Genomic DNA, 22283 nt, shown 5'->3' with positions numbered 1-22283 from the left:
GGACATGGTGACGCTGGACCTACTCGCCATCGTTCCTGGGGAGCCAGAAGAAATTCCGCAGCAGACGCCCCTTGCCTCCGGTAAGCACTTTTATTTTAATTTTATATTTAATTTTGAGCAAATGTGTGTTCTGACGTTTGGGAATCGTTTTCTCGTTTGTTCGTTGCAACGCATAAGATGGTAGGATGTTTGTGGACTGCTTGCTGTGGTGGCTTTTTAAAACGGTTATGTTTAACCAACAACCCCAAAAGTTTTGCAGCATGCCTCAGCCATAGGCCTTCTGCAGTGCTTTAGCCACTACTTTGGGAGCATGCTGTGTGGTTCAGGTTGTATGCTTGCTCCTTTTTCACTATTTTCTGCTCTTGTCCACAGAGACACAGATGCCAGGGACGGGGCCCCTCGAGTCTCCAGCAGCGGTGGACGAGGACAGTGATTCTGGGGCATCAACAAACATTGGTAAGTATCAGTTGCAATAAGGGGGGGGGCGTTTTAACTGCTTTGTGCTTTTCTGTTTGTGCAGGGCAGCAGCACTGCTAAGAGACAGAAGAGAGTCCCTCTACGTTGCTGCTTTAGGGTTTGAAGCTTGCTTTGCCACACTTTGGTCCTAGATCTGTTTTTTTCTTCTTCGCAGATTTCATACCCGGGGCACAGGAGGAGGAGGAGCGTGGGGTGGCTGGACCTCCTGCCCAGCGCAGGCGGATACAGATTCAAGATGGTGAGCGTGCATGAACTGTTCCTTTCGAGCCATAGCTGCAGGACAATGTTGCAAGCCACTAACCGTGTGCTCCCTTTTCATTGTTGTGAGTCTTGCTGTGAAAGTAGGCAAAGGAAAAAGCCCACCATGGGCAAACAAACACTAACCATGTGCTCACCGGGCATTGTTTAGAGTCTTGGTTTAACAATATGTAACCAAAAAAGGCCACCATGTGCACCAGGGTGGGTTTTGACTGTCTCGATGGTACTAACAGTCCTGTTTCTCATTTTTTGCCAACAGAGGTCCTTTCAGATGATGATGAACCAGCCCTGGGTCCAGCCAGCTCACCACCTAGAGGTGCTCTCCAAGCAGAGGAGAGGCTTGCGAGGGAACGCGGCAGGCTGAGGCGCGTCTCCATCTTAACAAGCGTTGGAGAAAGGATCCTTGAGCACTGCCAGGAGGGGTCAAGGCGTGCCGCGGCCGCAGACCAAGCAATGCTCGCCCTCGTGGCCCAGGAGGGGAAAAAATTGCGGGCAATCCTTAGGGAGTCAAACCAATCCCTACGCGAAAGCGTGGAGGAGGTGAGACTGATAAGGAGACTGATGGAGAGGGCGGTCGTGGTAATGGAGACGGCCAACCCTCCTCAGATTACCGTAAACGTCCCCCCCCCACCCACACCTACACCACCACCTCCAGCACCCACCCCACCGACCCCGTCTCAGAATGCCTCGACCCAAACTAGAAGGAGGACTGTTCTCGGGAAGAGAATAATAAAACCCGCGGACAAGTTCTCCCCCTCCTAGTTTGGGCCAGTTTGTCTATTTAACTTTATCTGTGTTTGCTGTTGTTTGTTAAATAAAGTTTATATTTTTGACTCTGTCTCTGTGTACCCTACTGTAGAATCAGGAAGGCCGAAAGCGGCCTCTCTAGTGATTGTGTCTATTCTGATACTGTTGTGTGGGTTGGAGGTTGGAGGGGTGTCAGTTAAAGGCGTTTTAGGAGTGTGGGGTGAAAGGTGTGCGAGTGTAAGGAGTCACACTGGAGTCTTTTTCAGAAAATTTGCAACAACATTTTATTTTCAAAAACAGTTCAACAGGGGGAAAAAATTAGGGAATGTAACTTGGACCCCCCCACCACCACCCCCACCCTCCAGGAAAGCCAACTTTTTTTAAACAAATGTATATATTTAACAGGGATAAAAAATTAGGGAATGTAACTTGGACCCCCCCCACCACCCCCCACCCCAAAACACACACAGAAAACAATACTCAGGTCCCACTGCTCCCCTCACCAGCCCCTTCCCCTCCGGCCTCCGCCATCTCCCTCACTCTTCTGCACAACCGTCCGATTGTTCCCCTGACTTTACGGCGGAACAAGTCTTCGTCCTCCTTCTTCTTAACTGTGTGGGGAGGGAGAACAAGTACACATTAGTGCCACAAATATTTTCCAATCTGGAGTTTACATGGATACACTTTTTAGTGGCCTTAGCCACAGTGTGAGGAGAGTTGGGCAGTGGGGAACATAACCTACGTTCTTCCGCCTCCCTCTGCTGCCTCTGCCTCTCCATCTCCCCTTTTAGGTCAGCCACTTCTGCCTGCCCTGCAAATGGGTTCAAAACAAATGGTAAGCCATATATGTAGGCTAAAGTCACACAACCCACACCCAAGCACAGGTGCAGTACTCACAGTCCCTTCTCTGCTGCTCGACTAGCCCCTCCAAGGATGTCACCCTGGCCTCCATGGCACGCATCCTTGCCTCCATTGTTTCTGCTATAGAAATCAAATAAAGAATTCAATCACACTTCAAATGGAAGCATCACAGCAGGCTCCCTTATGGCTCCATGGGGGTACACACACATGGGTCTCCCTCAAAGAAATAAAACTCTCACCTGCAGCCTGTCCTGAGGTGGAAGGTCCCTCTTCCTCCCCTTCCTCACGCTCAGGTAATTTGGCAAGTTTGGATGGTGATTGTGTAGCTTGGCAAAGAAAAAGAGAAATCATAAGTAAAAGCACACAAACCAAAGATAAAACACAGCTGATGGCCACACCACAATCAGAGCCAAAGCGCATTACCAAAGTGGTTCTACAGTACTGGCGGGCTAAGTCAGAGGGAGTTGACAGCATCTTAATACTTTCTCGAATTTCATGGAGACAGTAGGGGAAAGAGGCATCTAGACATTCCATGCATGCTTAAGGGTAAAACATAACGAGGGCAGCACTCACCCATATGCCTCCTCATCTCCAGGGGGGGCTTCCCAGCCTTCTCCCATATCTTGACCATCAGGTCGTGGAAGACCGTTCTCCCACTTGGCTGCGGGACCCCCCCCCCCCACTGTTCTAGACTATTTAGGAAGTCCAGCTTCACCCTCTTAAATTTCGTCTGGACCTGCTCCCAGGTCCGGACGTAGCCCCTCTCCCTCAGCTTGGATGCCAACACCAGGTAAGCACCCTTGGTGTGGCAGTGGGTGCTGGCCATAAGGCGGCCAACACTTTTGGAATGGAGAACAAGCTCCAGAAGTGCCTCAGCCTCGGCGCGCTGCCAGAAGGAGCCCTTCCGTGGCTTCGGCATCTTCGGAATGACGGTTAGGGAACGAACATGTGTTGCTCCGATCGACCACCCCTATTTTAAATGTATCAAAGCTGCCCACCAATGAAATTATTTCTTGGAACATAAGTGGATTGATCCTCCAGTTTGACAGGGGTCGCCAATACTTCCTGGCTACCCGCCTCCCCAAACTTTCCCTGTTCAGCGCTTCCGTATTGTGTTTGTCAATTTCAGCGGGGAGTTAGCATTTAGGTCTGTCAAAGTGCTTTTGGACCAGAGAATCCCCGTTTTTTTGCTGGCTAAATAGACAAACCGCACAAGACAAGGTTAAACAAAGAACATAAAACTTTATTTAACACCAGAGTAGAAAAAACAATCAAACACGCCTCCTATTTCTGTAGAGGTGGGTGGCTATAGCGTCCCGAACCTTGCACCCCTCCGCATAGATCCTTTTTTTCCTTGCTTCAGGGATGTCTTGTGTGTCCTCAAGGACTACAGGATCAGGTTCATCCACAGGGAAGGGGATGTTATGTCCCTTGTCCTCGCAGATGTTGTGCAAAATGACACATGCGATGATCAGCGGAGTCACATTGTCTATATGCACATGGAGTCGTGACATCAAGCAACGGAACCGTGACTTCAAACGTCCAAAGGCACGCTCCACTACATTCCTTGCCCAGGAGTGACTGAGGTTGTAGTGGCTCTGCACGTCTGTCCTTGGCCGCTTATAGGGAGTCATGAGCCAGCGGCGTAATGGGTAGGCTCCGTCCCCGAGCACCAATGCCGGCACACGCACGCCCTCAATGGTGGCGGTGGGGTTTCCTGGAACAAAGACCCCTTCGTCCATGGCTTTCCTGAGGTTAGATTCCCTGAAAACAAGGGCATCATGCCTCCTGCCACTCCACCCCACCTCGGCATCTATAAACCGTCCGGAGAAGTCCACAGTTCCTTGCAGGAGAACAGAACAAAAGTCCTTCCTGTTCCCGTACTCCTTTATGCTTCCCCCGGGTGCACGGATAGGGATGTGGCTTCCATCGACGGCCGCAAAACAATGCGGGAATCCAAGCCTGGCAAACCCGTCCATACTCTGGAATAAGGGGAAAAAAACATGGCATGTTAGTGTGGGGTGCATTGCGTATTCGTTGCTCACCTGTCAAACAAGAAAAAAAAATTTAAAGGGAAAAGGGCATAGAATGACACTCACCGCTCCAAGGCGGTCTCCGAGGCACACCACTTTGCTGAACAATTCCGCCTCCATGGCGAGGCAGAACTCCTTAAGGATATCGCCAACCGTTGTGACTCCGAGTCCGAATTGCTGGGCTACTGTCCGGAAGTACTGAGGGGTGGCCAAGTACCACAATGCGGCTGCCACCCTTTTTTCCACTGGAACGGGGCGCCGCATGCCAGTGACTTGCCTTTCCATGCGGCCATGTAGAGCCTCCACGAGTTCAAAAAATGTTCCCCTAGACATTCTAAAGTTGGCAATCCAGTGGTCATCATCCCAGCGAGACCACACAAAATTTTCCCACCAGTCAGAGGATCTTTCGTCCACCCAGAACTGTCTGGGGAACCGGACCTCTGCCAGAGCTTGCAGTGCTTCTTTGCCGCCATGGTTGCCCGTAGAGAACGTCTTCTACTGGTGGTCATCGTTCCGGCAATACGTTCTCGGTAGTCCTCGATAGCAGCCCTCCTATGCCGCACGGTGGTATGGATACGCTGGACCACCGCAAGCATCTGAGCCAACAATTGAAAAATAATCCTCTCCATTGCAACGTTAACCTGTGCTGCGGGCAGTAGGCTACGCAAACAAAGAGTGAGGCCAACAACGTGTCTGCCTAGGTGCATATAAGCAGGTAACCTGTGGGCGTGTACTGTGGGCGGGGATTAACCTATCAAACATATCAATGCATCAACCTCTGGTTCATAGAAAACAATAGAAAACACGTTCCAACAGCGCCAATGATTTGACGATGACGCGTTGCTATGGGGTTTCCTGGGTTTTTTTTAAAAAAAGGGAACCCCGACAAGTCCGGCTTTAGGGTCGAGGTCAAAGGTGTGCCTGCAGTTTGATTGACGGGCACGGGAGGCCAGAAGCGCTAAAAAGGGACCTCCTTTGTAGCGAAAAGACGGAGACCGGAAGCCTGTGGGTTACGAAAGTGACGAGAAGTGAAAGTGCTAAATTCCGCAAAAACCGCAGCTGTGCGTTACGGGCACAGCTAGTTACATTTCGCTAGTTAAAGTAGCGATTTCGCAAACAGCAACCAAATAGCCACTTTGAGCTCTGTGCGAAATGGCCCTAAGCCTTTCTGCTTTCTCTGCATCTTCCGTTAGAGTTTGTCCATCTGCACCCAACAGTGGGCCTATTGCCTCCTTTACTTTATGTTTGCTCCTCACATAACTGAAAAATCTTTTCTTGTTACAATGGGCCAATCTTAACTCACTTACTTAACCTGGCCAATCTTAACTCACTCTCAGCTTTGGCCTTTCTTATGATTGATCTACAGTGCCTAGTAACCTGTAGGTACTCTTCTTTAGAGCTCTGTCCTTCCCTCCATTTCCTGAACATTTTCCTTTTCTTTCTTAGTTCCTCTTGAAGTTCTCTGTTCATCCAAATAGGCTTCTTAGAGCTCCTGCAGTGCTTTCGTCTTTCATCTAAGGATCTCCTTTGCTCCTCCAAGCGCTCAAGCTTGGCACGTGTGGAGTTGCAGTGCGTGCTGACATCTCTGATCCGGCAGTGCTGCAGCACACCCATCAGGACCTGCTTTCTCTCCAACCTTGAGACATTGTACGAGCTGTGAGAGAAATGCGCCATGACATTCCAGCACTTCTCGATGAGATGCCAGAAGTCAATGGCTTCGGCGGAAGAACTGGTTCCCTTAGAATCATAGAATCATAGAGTTGGAAGGGGCCATACAGGCCATCTAGTCCAACCCCCTGCTCTACGCAGGATCAGCCCTAAGCATCCTAAAGCATCCAAGAAAAGTGTGTATCCAACCTTTGCTTGAAGACTGCCAGTGAGGGGGAGCTCACCACCTCCTTAGGCAGCCTATTCCACTGCTGAACTACTCTGACTGTGAAAAACTTTTTCCTGATATCTAGCCTAAATTGTTGTACTTGAAGTTTAAACCCATTACTGCGTGTCCTCTCCTCTGCAGCCAGCAGAAACAGCATCCTGCACTCCTCCAAGTGACAACCTTTCAAATACTTAAAGAGGGCTATCATGTCCCCTCTCAAACCGCTTTTCTCCATTGCTGAACATTCCCAAGTTCCTCAACCTATCTTCATAGGGCTTGGTCCCTTGGCCCCAGATCATCTTCGTCGCTCTCCTCTGTACCCTTTCAATTTTATCTACGTCCTTCTTGAAGTGAGGCCTCCAGAACTGCACACAGTACTCCAAGTGTGGTCTGACCAGTGCCATATACAATGGGACTATGACATCTTGTGATTTTGATGTGATGCCTCTGTTGATACAGCCCAAAATGGCATTTGCCTTTTTTACCGCTGCATCACACTGCCTGCTCATGTTTAGTTTACAATCCACAAGTACTCCAAGGTCTCGTTCACACACAGTGTTACCTAGAAGCATATCCCCAATCCAGTAGGCATGCTTTTCATTTTTCTGACCCAGATGCAGAACTTTACACTTATCTTTATTAAATTGCATCTTGTTTTCATTTGCCCATTTTTCCATTGTGTTCAGATCTCATTGAACTCTGTCTCTATCTTCCGGCGTATTTGCCAGTCCTCCCCATTTGGTGTCATCTGCAAACTTCATGAGTAGTCCCTCCACCCCCTCATCTAGATCATTAATAAATATGTTAAAAAGTACCGGGCCAAGCACCGAGCCCTGAGGTACCCCGCTACTCACCTCTCTCCACTCTGATGAAACACCATTGACAACAACTCTTTGAGTGTGGTTCTCTAACCAATTCCCTATCCACCTGACTATCTGAAAATCCAGATTGCAGTCCTTCAATTTATCCATCAGAACATCATGGGGAACCTTCTCAAAAGCTTTACTAAAATCCAAGTAAATGACATCAACCGAATTTCCCCGATCCAGCAAACCTGTTACTTGGTCAAAAAAGGAAACCAGGTTGGTCTGGCAGGACCTGTTGGAGTCAAATCCATGCTGACTTCCTTGGATCACCAAATTATCCTCCAGATGTTTGCAGATCGCTCCCTTTAATATCTGCTCCATTATCTTCCCCACAACAGAGATCAGACTCACTGGTCTGTAGTTTCCCGGGTCATCCTTCCTCCCTTTTTTGAAGATCGGAATAACATTTGCTCTCTTCCAGTCCTCCGGGACATCTCCAGTCCTTAGAGAGGTTCCGAAGATGATGGACAAGGGCTGTGCAAGTTCTCTGGAAAGTTCTTTGAGTACTCTCGGGTGCATTTCATCCGGACCAGGGGATTTGAACTCATCCAGTGCAGCTAAATGCCTCTCGACAACCTCTCTATCCATGTTAACCTGCCACCCAGACACTGTCCTTTGGCTATGGCCATCTCTAGATGTGCCTAACCCCTTTGACCTGTGGGAAAAAACGGATGTAAAATAGGCACTAAGCCTTTCTGCTTTCTCTGCATCTTCCGTTAGAGTTTGTCCATCCGCACCCAACAGTGGGCCTATTGCCTCCTTTACTTTACGTTTGCTCCTCACATAACTGAAAAATCTTTTCTTGTTACAATGAGCTTCCCTGGCCAATCTTAGCTCACTCTCAGCTTTGGCCTTTCTGATGATTGATCTACAGTGCCTAGTAACCTGTAGGTACTCTTCTTTAGAGCTCTGTCCTTCCCTCCATTTCCTGAACATTTTCCTTTTCTTTCTTAGTTCCTCTTGAAGTTCTCTGTTCATCCAAATAGGCTTCTTAGAGCTCCTGCAGTGTTTTCGTCTTTCTGGGATAGTCATTGATTGAGCATGCAATAGCTCCTGTTTGAGTAGAGCCCACCCTTCACATACTCCCTTCCCTTCCAGCATTCTCATCCATGGTATGACACTCATCATGTCTCTGAGTTTATTAAAGTTTGCCCTACGAAAATCCAACATCCGCGTCTGGCTACAAGCTTCCTTGGCTCCCCATCTCAAAAGGAATTCTATGAGGACATGGTCACTTCCCCGTAGGGTCCCCACCTCCTTCACCTCATCCACCAACTCTTGCCTGTTGGTCAGTATTAAGTCCAGTATGGCTGAACCTCTTGTGGGTTCATCTACCATTTGATAAATGAAATTGTCAGCCAGGCAGGTCAGAAAGTTGCATGACTGAGGACGCTTCGCAGAGTGTTTCCCAGCACACATCTGGGTAATTGAAGTCACCCATGATGACAAGGTCCTGCCGCTTGGATATTTTCTCAAGCTGCTCACAAAGTGCAGCATCCACATCCTCTCGTTGGTCAGGTGGTCGGTAGCAGACACCAACCACCATACTGTTTGTTTTCCCCTCGCTTATTTTCACCCAGCTGCTTTCCGCTGTAGATATACTCTCCTTCACTAGAATTTCCTGACAGGTAAGCCCTTTCCTCACATACAGTGCCACTCCTCCACCTCTTTGATCTATTCTGTTTTTTCTGAACAGTTCATATCCATCCACCATTACATTCCAGTCATGAGAATCATTCCACCAAGTTTCTGTGATGCCTACTAGATCATACCTTTCCATCAGCATGAGAAGTTCCAGCTCTTCCTTTTTATTGCCCATGCTTCGGGCGTTAGTATAAAGACATCTGAATCCTTTTACTTTTGGTCCCTATGAGGTGGCCTTGCCAGTTGGGCTGCCTCCGATCGTTTTCCTTCCATACGCTCCCTATGTTGATCGTCTCCTTCCCCTAGTGGCTTTAGTTTAAAGCTCTCCTGATGAATCTCCCCAGGTTCCTGCCAAACACATTCTTCCCCAGTTTCGATAAGTGCAGTCCATCAGGTGCTAGTAGGCCTTCCTCAAGAAAGCCTATCCCATGGTCCCAGAAACCAAATCTCTCCTGCCGGCACCAACTACGCAGCCAGTGATTCACATCCATTATCTTCCTCTCCCGACGCATTCCTCTTCCCTCGACAGGCAAGATTGAAGAGAATACCACTTGTGCCCCCATTTGCTTGAGCTTCCTCCCCAGATCTTGATAGTCTTTTTTAATAGGAGCGATGGTATTCAGGGACATGTCATTCGTTCCCACATGGACCATCACAAATGGGTAGCGATCCGTAGATTTGAGGAGTTTGGGCAGCCGTTCTGAAACATCTTTAATTTTCGCCTTGGAACCACTCCCAAGGGCATCCTTCACCACGAAGTGGAGAAGTGGGCCACACAGGAGATGTGCTTCAGGCCCACGTCCTTGACCACCTTGGTCATGTTTAGGGCACCATCAGTCGCCAAGAAGCCCTTGGTGAGCCCCGTCCAACTACCTAACCACCCATCTAACATCCTCTGGATGGTGCCCAAAATGTTGTTTCCCCTGTGAGGGACATCAAAGGGCCAGATGTGCAGCAAGGTATGGAGAAAGCCTGCTTGGTAGTCCTCACCCGGCCTAACAAGCTTCACTCCACCCAGGACCTCCTGGACATCCCATCAATGCACAGGCAGCAAAATGTATGCATCATGTCCATATGTCCAACATGAAGTGTATAGTCCCAGAAGCTTGGGACATCTCTACCTCCACGTGGCACCTGGCTGCCCTGTAAAGAGAGGGCAATACTGTCCTGCTAATCATGGTGCAACTAGGAGGCGTGTACCAGGTGGATATGTGATGACGTATGCGGCAGAAATAAAAATCGTCAGCTAGATGAAAGGGGTACCCTCCCTAGTACAGCTAGGGCCTACACCCTGCCTCAACACCCCCTTTGGGCATGCCACTGCCAGCCCGGGCAAGCATTTCCACCATGGTCGCTTGCCTACTCCTAAATCTTTAGGAGAGCTCTGGAGGTGGAGGTCCCAGGGAGACTCTCAAACCTGTTGCTAGTTGGTTGTGCCTGCACAGGCACACCAGTGCTAGCCTGTCTCTCCCCATGAAGCAGGACAGCCTGATGGTGCCTCTTCAGGTGGTTCATGAGGCCACTAGTTGTGCAGTGATGCTCCTGTCTTCCACGACTAACCCTCTTCCTGCAGAGCTGGCACTCTGCCAAGTGGGTGCCCTCCACTATCTGGAAGTGATTCCTTTAGAGGCTCGGAACCCCACAGGCTGCCTTGCAGCCTCGGAAGTCCCCTGAGCTGCCTCCTGTGAGGGGTTGAGATGGTGGCGCAGGGGGTGCCACCTCTATCTCTCCCTCTTGCACCACCTCTTCCATCTGCTTCTCCCCCCCCCCCAACTCAAGCCTGCTGGATCCTGGAGAAGAAAGGGGAGTAGACTGGCAGGCCAGTCCCTCACCCATCTCCTCCAGGGAGGTGATGCCTGGGGTCATGAAGGTCAAGCCACTCATGTCTCCAATGCTCACCCCAAGGGAAAGATCAGGTAACTCATGTAACTTTAGGATGCTAGGGTAATCCTGCGTTGAGCTGGGGGTTGGACTAGATGGCCTGTATGGCCCCTTCCAACTCTATGATTCTATGATTCTAACTCCTCCTGACGGCTCCATGCATCACTAGCAACGGGAGCAACGGGAGGGGGTGCTCGATCAGCAGGCCCCGCAGCAATGCCAGCAATTCCCCCTACCTGCTGCACCTTTAAAGGGGACGCCCCAACAGCCACCTCCATAAAGAGACACTTTTGGACCTCTTTATTATGCCACTCTGGCCAGAGGTCGGAGTGGTGGAAGGGCGACCCAGGACAGGCCTGTACACAGGTGTGTGTGTGTGTGGGGGGGAAGGACGCTTCTACCCCCCTCTCAGTCCCCTCTACTCCTCTAGTCTTCTTGGTGGCCTTGCCCCCAGGGCCCCTATCTGATCCTTTTCCTACCCTTGGCCAAACTCTGTCTAATCTACCAGACAGTGAAATTAGACTAACTAACTGCCCTGACCCCTGTTTCTAAGGAAACCTGTCTGGAAACTTATTAAACATCCCCCCATCCCTTTTTCCTTTCTTAGACATACCCTGAGGTGACCTGCCTTCTGAGGGGGTTTTCTGCTCCTGTTTTCTCCTGGGGGTTTTAAAGGACTGCAGGCACCTGATGCTCAGCCTGGCGAACTTTAAATGACCCTCGCTAACCTAAAGCAAGAAAGAATGAGGAAGAACCTTTTTAGAAAATGTAAGTTTTGTGAAATCTAACTGTGAGGACAAGCAACAAGAAGGCAACAGAGATGCACAGCAGACCCCTACCTGTTCCAACAAGAACCCCTGAACCTGGTGGCCTTTAAATCAAGTCCTGTCTCTACCAGGAAAGCTGGCCTTCAGTGGAGAAGAGGCACAGCCCCTGCAGGTGGTTTTAAACTATTAAGCTAATATTAAGCCTAGTTCCCACTTGCCTTTTCTCTTATGAATGCAATCCTGAACTGGCTAATTAGGAAAGGAACTCTATTCTAAAAATTAGTAGCACTTTAAAATGCTTCCTAAAACTATGTATTTTACTGCCTATTTAGAGGGGCAGTCCTAATTAGGCACCCTAAGAAGAACCCAGTAGTCCCCCGAGGACACAATCACTGGAAAACCAGCCACACAGGTGGCAACCAACACCAAGCTTTGTCTGCTCTGCACAAACCCTAAAGAGAAAAAAAAAACACTGGACCACACAAACCACCACTAAAACCAGCAACCCAGGGAACTATCCCCAAAGGTGGCAATCAAGCAAAACAGGCCCTGCAAAGTCATAAATGCTAACCGCAAAAAACATTTTTTTAACCTATCCGCAAAAAACAAAAAACAATAGCCCCCAAACTCACCTAACCCCCAAAAAAACTTGCAACAACAAATAACCAACAAGCTTCAACAATTCAGCAATTAAAACCTCAACTTTAAACCCCCCACCACAACAATAGCAACAAAACCCGCAACAAATAGCACCAATAGCAACAAAACCCGCAACAAAAACTGAATCCCAACCACCCAACAAACCCCCCCACCCACAGAAACCCAAAGGCAATAAACTGTGTTTTGGGGGAAAGAAGTAAAGTTAGAACAGGGAGAAGAAGAAAAAAGAGAAATAGAGGATAGAGGAAGAGGCTAGAGGAGGAAGAATCCCTGAGTCAAACTTTTAGATGTCTTGTCCAGTGATGAATGATTTGTACTCCAGTGCAGAACAGCAGCAGCAGCAGCCGGGCAATGATCCTCCAGTGCAGGGAGCAGTAGCCAAGGCCCAGCAGCCTGGGAGTCAGACTCTGTGAAGAATCTGTCTCTACCAGAGTGCAGCAGGACCTCATCTTACCAGCAGCAGCCAAGAGGAACAGCGGAGCTTCAGAGCAACCCCCGGGCCATAAGTAGCCTCATGGCCACAAAAAAGTTTTTCAAAAATGAAAAAAAACATTCTAAGTGGCCATGAGATGTTTCCAAAAAAGTAACCTGCCTCTCTATTGGCTAATTCCATCCCCCCTCCACTTACCTTTCCCCCCATTTTTTTGCAAGCAGCTGCTGCATTGCCTTTGCAAAGCTGAGCTAAGGAAAGGCATTGCAATGATTGGTCCAGACTCCACAGACTCCTCCACTCCACTCCCCCCTCCCCTTTGCCCTACTAGCACCTGATGGACTGCACTTATCGAAATGCCCTTGGGAGTGGTTCCAAGGCGAAAATTAAAGATGTTTCAGAACGGCTGCCCAAACTCCTCAAATCTACAGATCGCTACCCATTTGTGATGGTCCATGTGGGAACGAATGACATGTCCCTGAATACCATCGCTCCTATTAAAAAAAACTATCAAGATCTGGGGAGGAAGCTCAAGCAAATGGGGGCACAAGTGGTATTCTCTTCAATCTTGCCTGTCGAGGGAAGAGGAATGCATCGGGAGAGGAAGATAATGGAGGTGAATCAGTGGCTGCGTAGTTGGTGCCGGCAGGAGAGATTTGGTTTCTGGGACCATGGGATAGGCTTTCTTGAGGAAGGCCTACTAGCACCTGATGGACTGCACTTATCGAAACTGGGGAAGAATGTGTTTGGCAGGAACCTGGGGAGATTCATCAGGAGAGCTTTAAACTAAAGCCACTAGGGGAAGGAGATGATCAACATCGGGAGCGTATGGAAGGAAAACGATCGGACGCAGCCCAACTGGCAAGGCCAGCTCATAGGGAACCAAAAGTAAAAGGATTCAGATGTCTTTATACTAACACCCGAAGCATGGGCAATAAAAAGGAAGAGCTGGAACTTCTCATGCTGATGGAAAGGTATGATCTAGTAGGCATCACAGAAACTTGGTGGAATGATTCTCATGACTGGAATGTAATGGTGGATGGATATGAACTGTTCAGAAAAAACAGAATAGATCGAAGAGGTGGAGGAGTGGCACTGTATGTGAGGAAAGGGCTTACCTGTCAGGAAATTCTAGTGGAGGAGAGCATATCTACAGTGGAAAGCATCTGGGTGAAAATAAGCGAGGGGAAAACAAACAGTGTGGTGGTTGGTGTCTGCTACCGACCACCTGACCAACGAGAGAATGTGGATGCTGCACTTTGTGAGCAGCTTGAGAAAATATCCAAACGGCAGAACCTTGTCATCATGGGTGACTTCAATTTCCCAGATGTGTGCTGGGAAACAAATTCTGCGAAGCGTCCTCAGTCATACAACTTTCTGACCTGCCTGGCTGACAATTTCATTTATCAAATGGTAGATGAACCCACAAGAGGTTCAGCCATACTGGACTTAATACTGACCAACAGGCAAGAGTTGGTGGATGAGGTGAAGGAGGTGGGGACCCTAGGGGGAAGTGACCATGTCCTCATAGAATTCCTATTGAGATGGGGAGCCAAGGAAGCTTGTAGCCAGACGCGGATGTTGGATTTTCGTAGGGCAAACTTTAATAAACTCAGAGACATGATGAGTGTCATACCATGGACGAGAATGCTGGAAGGGAAGGGAGCATGTGAAGGGTGGGCGCTACTCAAACAGGAGCTATTGCATGCTCAATCAATGACTATCCCAGAAAGACAAAAACACTGCAGGAGCTCTAAGAAGCCTATTTGGATGAACAGAGAACTTCAAGAGGAACTAAGAAAGAAAAGAAAAATGTTCAGGAAATGGAGGGAAGGACAGAGCTCTAAAGAAGAGTACCTACAGGTTACTAGGCACTGTAGATCAATCATCAGAAAGGCCAAAGCTGAGAATGAGCTAAGATTGGCCAGGGAAGCCCATTGTAACAAGAAAAGATTTTTCAGTTATGTCAGGAGCAAACGTAAAGTAAAGGAGGCAATAGGCCCACTGTTGGGTGCGGATGGACAAACTCAAACGGAAGATGCAGAGAAAGCAGAAAGGCTTAGTGCCTATTTTACATCCGTTTTTCCCCACAGGTCAAAGGGGTTAGGCACATCTAGAGATGGCCATATCCAAAGGACAGTGTCTGGGTGGCAGGTTAACATGGATAGAGAGGTTGTCGAGAGGCATTTAGCTGCACTGGATGAGTTCAAATCCCCTGGTCCGGATGAAATGCACCCGAGAGTACTCAAAGAACTTTCCAGAGAACTTGCACAGCCCTTGTCCATCATCTTCGGAACCTCTTTAAGGACTGGAGATGTCCCGGAGGACTGGAAGAGAGCAAATGTTATTCCGATCTTCAAAAAAGGGAGGAAGGATGACCCGGGAAACTACAGACCAGTGAATCTGACCTCTGTTGTGGGGAAGATAATGGAGCAGATATTAAAGGGAGCGATCTGCAAACATCTGGAAGACAATATGGTGATCCAAGGAAGTCAGCATGGATTTGTCTCCAACAGGTCCTGCCAGACCAACCTGGTTTCCTTTTTTGACCAAGTAACAGGTTTGCTGGATCGGGGAAATTCGGTTGATGTCATTTACTTGGATTTTAGTAAAGCTTTTGACAAGGTTCCCCATGATGTTCTGATGGATAAATTGAAGGACTGCAATCTGGATTTTCAGATAGTCAGGTGGATAGGGAATTGGTTAGAGAACCGCACTCAAAGAGTTGTTGTCAATGGTGTTTCATCAGACTGGAGAGAGGTGAGTAGCGGGGTACCTCAGGGCTCGGTGCTCGGCCCGGTACGTTTTAACATATTTATTAATGATCTAGATGAGGGGGTGGAGGGACTACTCATCAAGTTTGCAGATGACACCAAATGGGGAGGACTGGCAAATACTCCAGAAGATAGAGACAGAGTTCAACGAGATCTGAACACAATGGAAAAATGGGCAAATGAGAACAAGATGCAATTTAATAAAGATAAGTGTAAAGTTCTGCATCTGGGTCATAAAAATGAAAAGCATGCCTACTGGATGGGGGATACGCTTCTAGGTAGCACTGTGTGTGAACGAGACCTTGGGGTACTTGTGGATTGTAAACTAAACATGAGCAGGCAGTGTGATGCAGCGGTAAAAAAGGCAAATGCCATTTTGGGCTGTATCAACAGAGGCATCACATCAAAATCACAAGATGTCATAGTCCCATTGTATACGGCACTGGTCAGACCACACCTGGAGTACTGTGTGCAGTTCTGGAGGCCTCACTTCAAGAAGGACGTCGATAAAATTGAAAGGGTACAGAGGAGAGCGACGAAGATGATCTGGGGCCAAGGGACCAAGCCCTATGAAGATAGGTTGAGGAACTTGGGAATGTTCAGCCTGGAGAAAAGCAGTTTGAGAGGGGACATGATAGCCCTCTTTAAGTATTTGAAAGGTTGTCACTTGGAGGAGGGCAGGATGCTGTTTCTGTTGGCTGCAGAGGAGAGGACACGCAGTAATGCGTTTAAACTTCAAGTACAACGATTTAGGCTAGATATCTGGAAAAAGTTTTTCACAGTAAGAGTAGTTCAGCAGTGGAATAGGCTGCCTAAGGAGGTGGTGAGCTTCCCCTCACTGGCAGTCTTCAAGCAAAGGTTGGATACACACTTTTCTTGGATGCTTTAGGATGCTTAGGGCTAATCCTGCGTTGAGCAGGGGGTTGGACTAAATGGCCTGTATGGCCCCTTCCATGATTCTATGATTCTATGATTCTTAACAAGCCAGAGCAAAGGGCAGGAAAGAGCAGGAGGAGGCTGGCTGGGGAAGCTCAGGGGAGCCAACGTCTGCCACCGACTTGGCCGAATCGGCTGATGATTTGGACGATTTGGATGCCATTGGAAGTAAATTCGGACTGCTCTGAATCGACATAGGGAGTGTATGGAAGGAGAACGATCGGGGGCAGCCCAACCGGCAAGGTCAGCTCATAGGGAACCAAAAGTCAAAGGATTCAGATGCCTTTATACTAATGGCCGAAGCATGGGCAATAAGAAGGAAGAGCTGGAACTTCTCATGCTGATGGAAAGGTATGACCTAGTAGGCATCACAGAAACTTGGTGGAATGATTCTCATGACTGGAATGTAATGGTGGATGGATATGAATAGTTCAGAAAAAACAGAATAGATCAAAGAAGTGGAGGAGTGGCACTGTATGTGAGGAAAGGGCTTACCTGTCAGTATATTCTAGTGGAGAGCATATCTACAGTGGAAAGCATCTGGGTGAAAATAAGCGAGGGGAAAACAACCAGTGTGGTGGCTGGTGTCTGCTACCGACCGCCTGACCAACGAGAGGATGTGGATGCTGTGCTTTGTGAGCAGCTTGAGAAAATATTCAAGCGGCAGGACCTTGTCATCATGGGTGACTTCAATTTCCCAGATGTGTGCTGGGAAACAAACTCTGCAAATCGTCCTCAGTCATGCAACTTTCTGACCTGCCTGGCTGACAATTTCATTTATCAAATGGTAGATGAACCCACAAGAGGTTCAGCCATACTGGACTTAATACTGACCAACAGGCAAGAGTTGTGGATGAGGTGAAGGAGGTGGGGACCCTAGGGGGAAGTGACCATGTCCTCATAGAGTTCCTTTTGAGTTGGGGAGGCAAGGAAGCTTGTAGCCAGACGCCGATGTTGGATTTTCGTAGGGCAAACTTTAATAAACTCAGAGACATGATGAGTGTCATACCATGGACGAGAATGCTGGAAGGGAAGGGAGCATGTGAAGGGTGGGTGCTACTCAAACAAGAGCTATTGCATGCTCAATCAATGACTATCCCAGAAAGACGAAAACACAGCAGGAGCTCTAAGAAGCCTACTTGGATGAACAGAGAACTTCAAGAGGAACTAAGAAAGAAAAGGAAAATGTTCAGGAAATGGAGGGACAGAGCTCTAAAGAAGAGCACCTTCAGGTTACTAGGCACTGTAGATCAATCATCAGAAAGGTCAAAGCTGAGAGTGAGCTAAGATTGGCAAGGGAAGCCCATTGTAACAAGAAAAGATTTTTCAGTTATGTGAGAAGCAAACATAAAGTAAAGGAGGCAATAGGCCCACTGTTGGGTGCGGATGGACAAACTCTAATGGAGGATGCAGAGAAAGCCGAAAGGCCTATTTCACATCTGTGTTTTCCCGCAGGTAAAAGGGTTTAGGCACATCTAGAGATGGCAGTAGCCAAGAGATAGTGTCTGGGTGGCAGGTTGACATGGATAGAGAGGTTGTTGAGAGGCATGTAGCTGCACTGGATGAGTTCAAATCCTCTGGGCCGGATGAAATGTACCCGAGAGTGCTCAAAGAACCTTGTCCATCATCTCAATTTGCTGATCCAGGGAATTCAACATGGATTTGTCTCCAACAGGTCCTGGCAGTCCAACCTGGTTTCCTTTTTTGACCAAGTAACAGGTTTGCTGGATCGGGGAAATTTGGTTGATGTCGTTTACTTGGATTTTAGTAAAGCCTTTGAGAAGGTTCCCCATGATGTTCTGATGGATAAGTTGAAGGACTGCAATCTGGATTTTCAGATAGTTAAGTGGATAGTGAATTGGTTAGAGAACCGCACTGAAAGAGTTGTTGTCAATGCTGTTTCATCAGACTGGAGAGAGGTGAGTAGCGGGGTACCTCAGGGCTCAGTGCTTGGCCTGGTACTTTTTAACCTATTTATTAATGATCTAGATGAGGGGGTGGAGGGACTACTCATGAAGTTTGCAGATGACACCAAATGGGGAGGACTGGCAAATACTGCGGAATATAGAGATAGAGTTCAACGAGATCTGAACACAATGGAAAAATGGGCAAATGAGAACAAGATGCAATTTAATAAAGATAAGTGTAAAGTTCTGCATCTGGGTCAGAAAAATGAAAAGCATGCCTACTGGATGGGAGATAGAATCATAAAATCATAGAAGCATAGATTTGGAAGGGGCCATACAGGCCATCTAGTCCAACCCCCTGCTCAACGCAGGATTAGCCCTAAGCATCCTAAAGGATCCAAGAAAAGTATGTATCCAACCTTTGCTTGAAGACTTCCAGTGAGGGGGCACTCACCACCTCCTTAGGCAGCGTATTCCACTGCTGAACGACTCTGACTGAGAAAAACTTTTTCCTGATATCTAGCCTATATCATTGTACTTGAAGTTTAAACCCATTAGTGCGTGTCCTCTCCTCTGCAGCCAACAGAAACAGCATCCTGCCCTCCTCCAAGTTACGCTTCTAGGGATACGCTTCTAGGTAACACTGTGTGCGAACGAGACCTTGGGGTACTTTTGGATTGTAAACTAAACATGAGCAGGCAGTGTTATGCAGTGGTAAAAAAGGCGAATGCCTTTTTGGGCTGTATCAACAGGGGCATCACATCAAAATCACAAGATGTCATAGTCCCATTGTATACGGCACTGGTCAGACCACACCTGGAGTACTGTGTGCAGTTCTGGAGGCCTCACTTCAAGAAGGACGTCGATAAAATTGAAAGGGTACAGAGAAGAGCGACGAAGATGATCTGGGGCCAAAGGACCACACCCTATGAAGATAGGTTGAGGGACTTAGGAATGTTCAGCCTGGAGAAAAGGAGGTTGAGAGGGGGCATGATAGCCCTCTTTAAGTATTTGAAAGGTTGTCACTTGGAGGAGGGCAGGATGCTGTTTCTGTTGGCTGCAGAGGAGAGGACACGCAGTAATGGGTTTAAACTTCAAGTACAACAATATAGGTTAGATATCAGGAAAAAAATTTTCACAGAGTAGTTCAGGAGTGGAATAGGCTGCCTAAGGAGGTGGTGAGCTCCCCCTCACTGGCAGTCTTCAAGCAAAGGTTGGATTCTTGGATGCTTTAGGATGCTTAGGTCTGATCCTGCGTTGAGCAGGGAGCTGGACTAGATGGCCTGTATGGCCCCTTCCAACTCTATGATTCTATGATTCTATGATTTGTGCTCAAATTGAGCTCGATTCAGCCGATTCGCGTGCGATTCAGGCCGAATCATACAACCCTAGCATTGAGCCTACCCGTTGCCTTGGCTTCAGTTCCTGTCTCGCCCTTGCTTCAGTGAAGCTCTGCTCAACTGACTCCCAGTTTATTCACTCCCACTTCTTGGCTTTTATACTATGATTCTGGTATCTAGACTGACTAAACTTTTAAACTCTGCTTCTCTGGTGTCTGACCTTAGCTTGCTGTATGACCATTACCCTCAGTTCACCTCTGGACTTAGACTTGCCTGGTTGGTGCTAAGTATGTCAAATCTTATGCCAATAAAGGTATCTGAATCTAGTATCATTTTAGCCAGTGTTTCTCATTAACACAACTGAATTTCAGTTTCTTCAGATAATTAGCTAACGGGCGACGATATACTTCAAACTTAGGACACAGCAGAAGTATATGGTACAATGTGTCAGGGACATGACATCCATGTAAACAGTATCTCTTCTGAGGAGGGGTCTTCAAAAATCTACCTTAGGTGACATTTGAGGGAAAGATGTTTAAGCGAGCTACTAAAAATGCTCTTCTTAGCTGGTGTGTCTCCAAAATTTGGAGATACATGGGCATAGATTTGTAAGTTAAGGGAATATCCCAGAAGTGGGGAGAACATACACTGTTGTTAGAGGAGCCCAGCATCTGGGTAACCTGATCTTCTAGTCTCTGTGATATTAGTTTTAGTATCGTCCTTTCGTCCTGTATGCTAAGGGTTGAGATGTCCATACCCATAATTTGAAGTTTCTTTGACATTTTGCCCAGCCAGCTGAAAGAATAAGGGTCACCCAAAAGGTTAATTAACAAAATACCCGTTTGGGCATGGAAATGAATTTTTAACCAGTATTTAAAGGACTGAAACCAAGCCCGGGCTTCTGGACTCTGTTGGCCAAGTTCTGCGACAAGTATATGATTTGCCACACAGTCCTAGCAAATTTCTGAAATAGAAAGATTGGATGTTCTCTAATTTATTATTAAATGCATCCATCCATATTGGGACTCCATAAAGAATCTGAGGAATTATTTTGGCATTGTAGATTTTAATGGCTGCATGAAGGTTTTTGTTGCCTTTTTGATGATAAAACTTCACTATAATTGACAATTAGTCTTTTGCAGATTTGATTAGCCCAACTGTTATTATAAGAAAAGTTCATGCCTAAATACTTGTAGTGATTGGCCTTTTCTATATGTTTACCATTTATTATCCAGGGAAACTTATATTGGGTCTTTGCAAATACCATGATCTTTGTTTTTTTCAAGTTTATTTTTAGTTGATTGTCACTACAGTAATCTCTGAATGACCGGAGATAGCGTATAAGGCCAATGAGATAACTGTGTCATCTGCATATAAAAGAAGTGGAAGGGGTCTTTTGTCAAGAATGGGGGGATGACCATTAACTTTGTCAAAATAGAAGGGTAAGTCACTTAAGAAAAGGTTAAATAGCTGAGGGGCAAGGATGCAACCTTGTTTCACTCCTATGTTTATTTGGATTTTTGGTGTTAAATTTCCCTCAGCAGAATATTTGTCTTGGCAGTGGTTGTTATGATAGAGCTGTTTTAATAGAAATAGTAGATACTGGTCTATGTCTAGATTGTTTAATTTTATCCAGAGTTTCTCTCTGGAAACTGAGTCAAAGGCTGCTTTTAAATCAATAAAGGCAACAAATAGTTTGCCCCTCTTAGGTTTGGTGTATTTCTGGCTTTAAAAAGCTAAAATAGTACAATGATCTAAGGTAGTGTATCCCTTCCTAAACCCTATTTGCTCTGGCCCTGTGATGTAATTGTTGGATGTCCAGTTTATAAGTTTAGTGGCCAGATATTCTGCAAAGAGCTTACCTACATCTGACAATAAACTGATGGGGTGGTAGTTACTAGGAAGGTCAATTTTTCCTTTTTTATATATTGGGGTTATGATAGAATTTAGCCATGAATCTGGGATTAGTCCTGTTTGGTTGATTTTTGTAAACAGATGTGCTAGAGGCACAGTCCACCCGTCAGCATAATGAATAATCAAGTCTGGAGGGATCCCATCTGGACCGGGTGACTTATGAGGTTTTAGAGATTTTATCAGTTCAGAAATCTCAGCAGGTTCAACATTTGGCCAACAGGGAAGGGAAGAGTATTGTCCAATGGACAGTTGAGGGTCTAGTGAAGACAGTGATGTGAACAATGTGGGAAAATGGTCCATCCATTTGGTAGCTAGAATAGGACATACAGTTTTATTTGACTTGTTTGTTAAGGCATTGGTCACGGTTCTCCAGAATATCCGGTTATCAGATGAATTTAGTGCTTTGTTTAATGATTCCCAGTTTCTGTTGTGGAACTCAGATATTTTTTTTTAGCAACAAGAGACTGGTATTCGGTTTAGCTCTGAGATAGTGGGATTGGTTATCGAGAGATCTTGATTTATTGAATAGCATGCAATAGTGCCTTAATAGTTTCTTTTTCATTAAGCATTCTTTATCAAACCAAGTAGGGGATGAGATGTTCTTATTAGGAGGTTTTGATAGGTGATTAAAAAAGCCCAATTACTGACTCATAGTGTTTCAAGGTAGAGTTAATGGAGTCTGCTGTAAGGAGCTTATGTCTCAAATCTTGCATTTTGGGGGAATTTATCACTTTTTCAATCTGAGGGACCAAGAATGGAGCCCAAGTTAATTTTCTAAAATTCAGGGGATAGTCTAAAGTTACAGAGTCTACCTTTGAATAGGAGTCCATCAAGTTTATCTTAACTGAGAGAATTAGAGGCATGTGATCACTTTCTGTTCGATTGCCAACTACCAAGTTGCTGATCCGACTA

General features: G+C 46.9%; 1 long non-coding RNA gene across 1 annotated transcript; it reads right to left on the bottom strand.

Annotated features, from left to right (window-relative positions):
* Positions 1-2014: 2014 nt before the first annotated feature.
* On the bottom strand, positions 2015-2882 carry LOC143844285 (uncharacterized). Its single transcript, XR_013233921.1, has 3 exons — positions 2380-2882; positions 2225-2293; positions 2015-2093 (listed from the first exon to the last, which is right to left on the bottom strand). It is a non-coding gene; the product is annotated as an uncharacterized LOC143844285 (long non-coding RNA).
* Between the last annotated feature and the right edge of the window lie 19401 nt (positions 2883-22283).

The sequence above is a fragment of the Paroedura picta genome, chromosome 9 (assembly GCF_049243985.1).
Source record: "Paroedura picta isolate Pp20150507F chromosome 9, Ppicta_v3.0, whole genome shotgun sequence".
NCBI classification, from domain to species: domain Eukaryota; kingdom Metazoa; phylum Chordata; class Lepidosauria; order Squamata; family Gekkonidae; genus Paroedura; species Paroedura picta.
The sequence above is the reverse complement of the archived record's forward strand: the minus strand, read 5'-3'. Positions and strand labels throughout refer to the sequence as shown.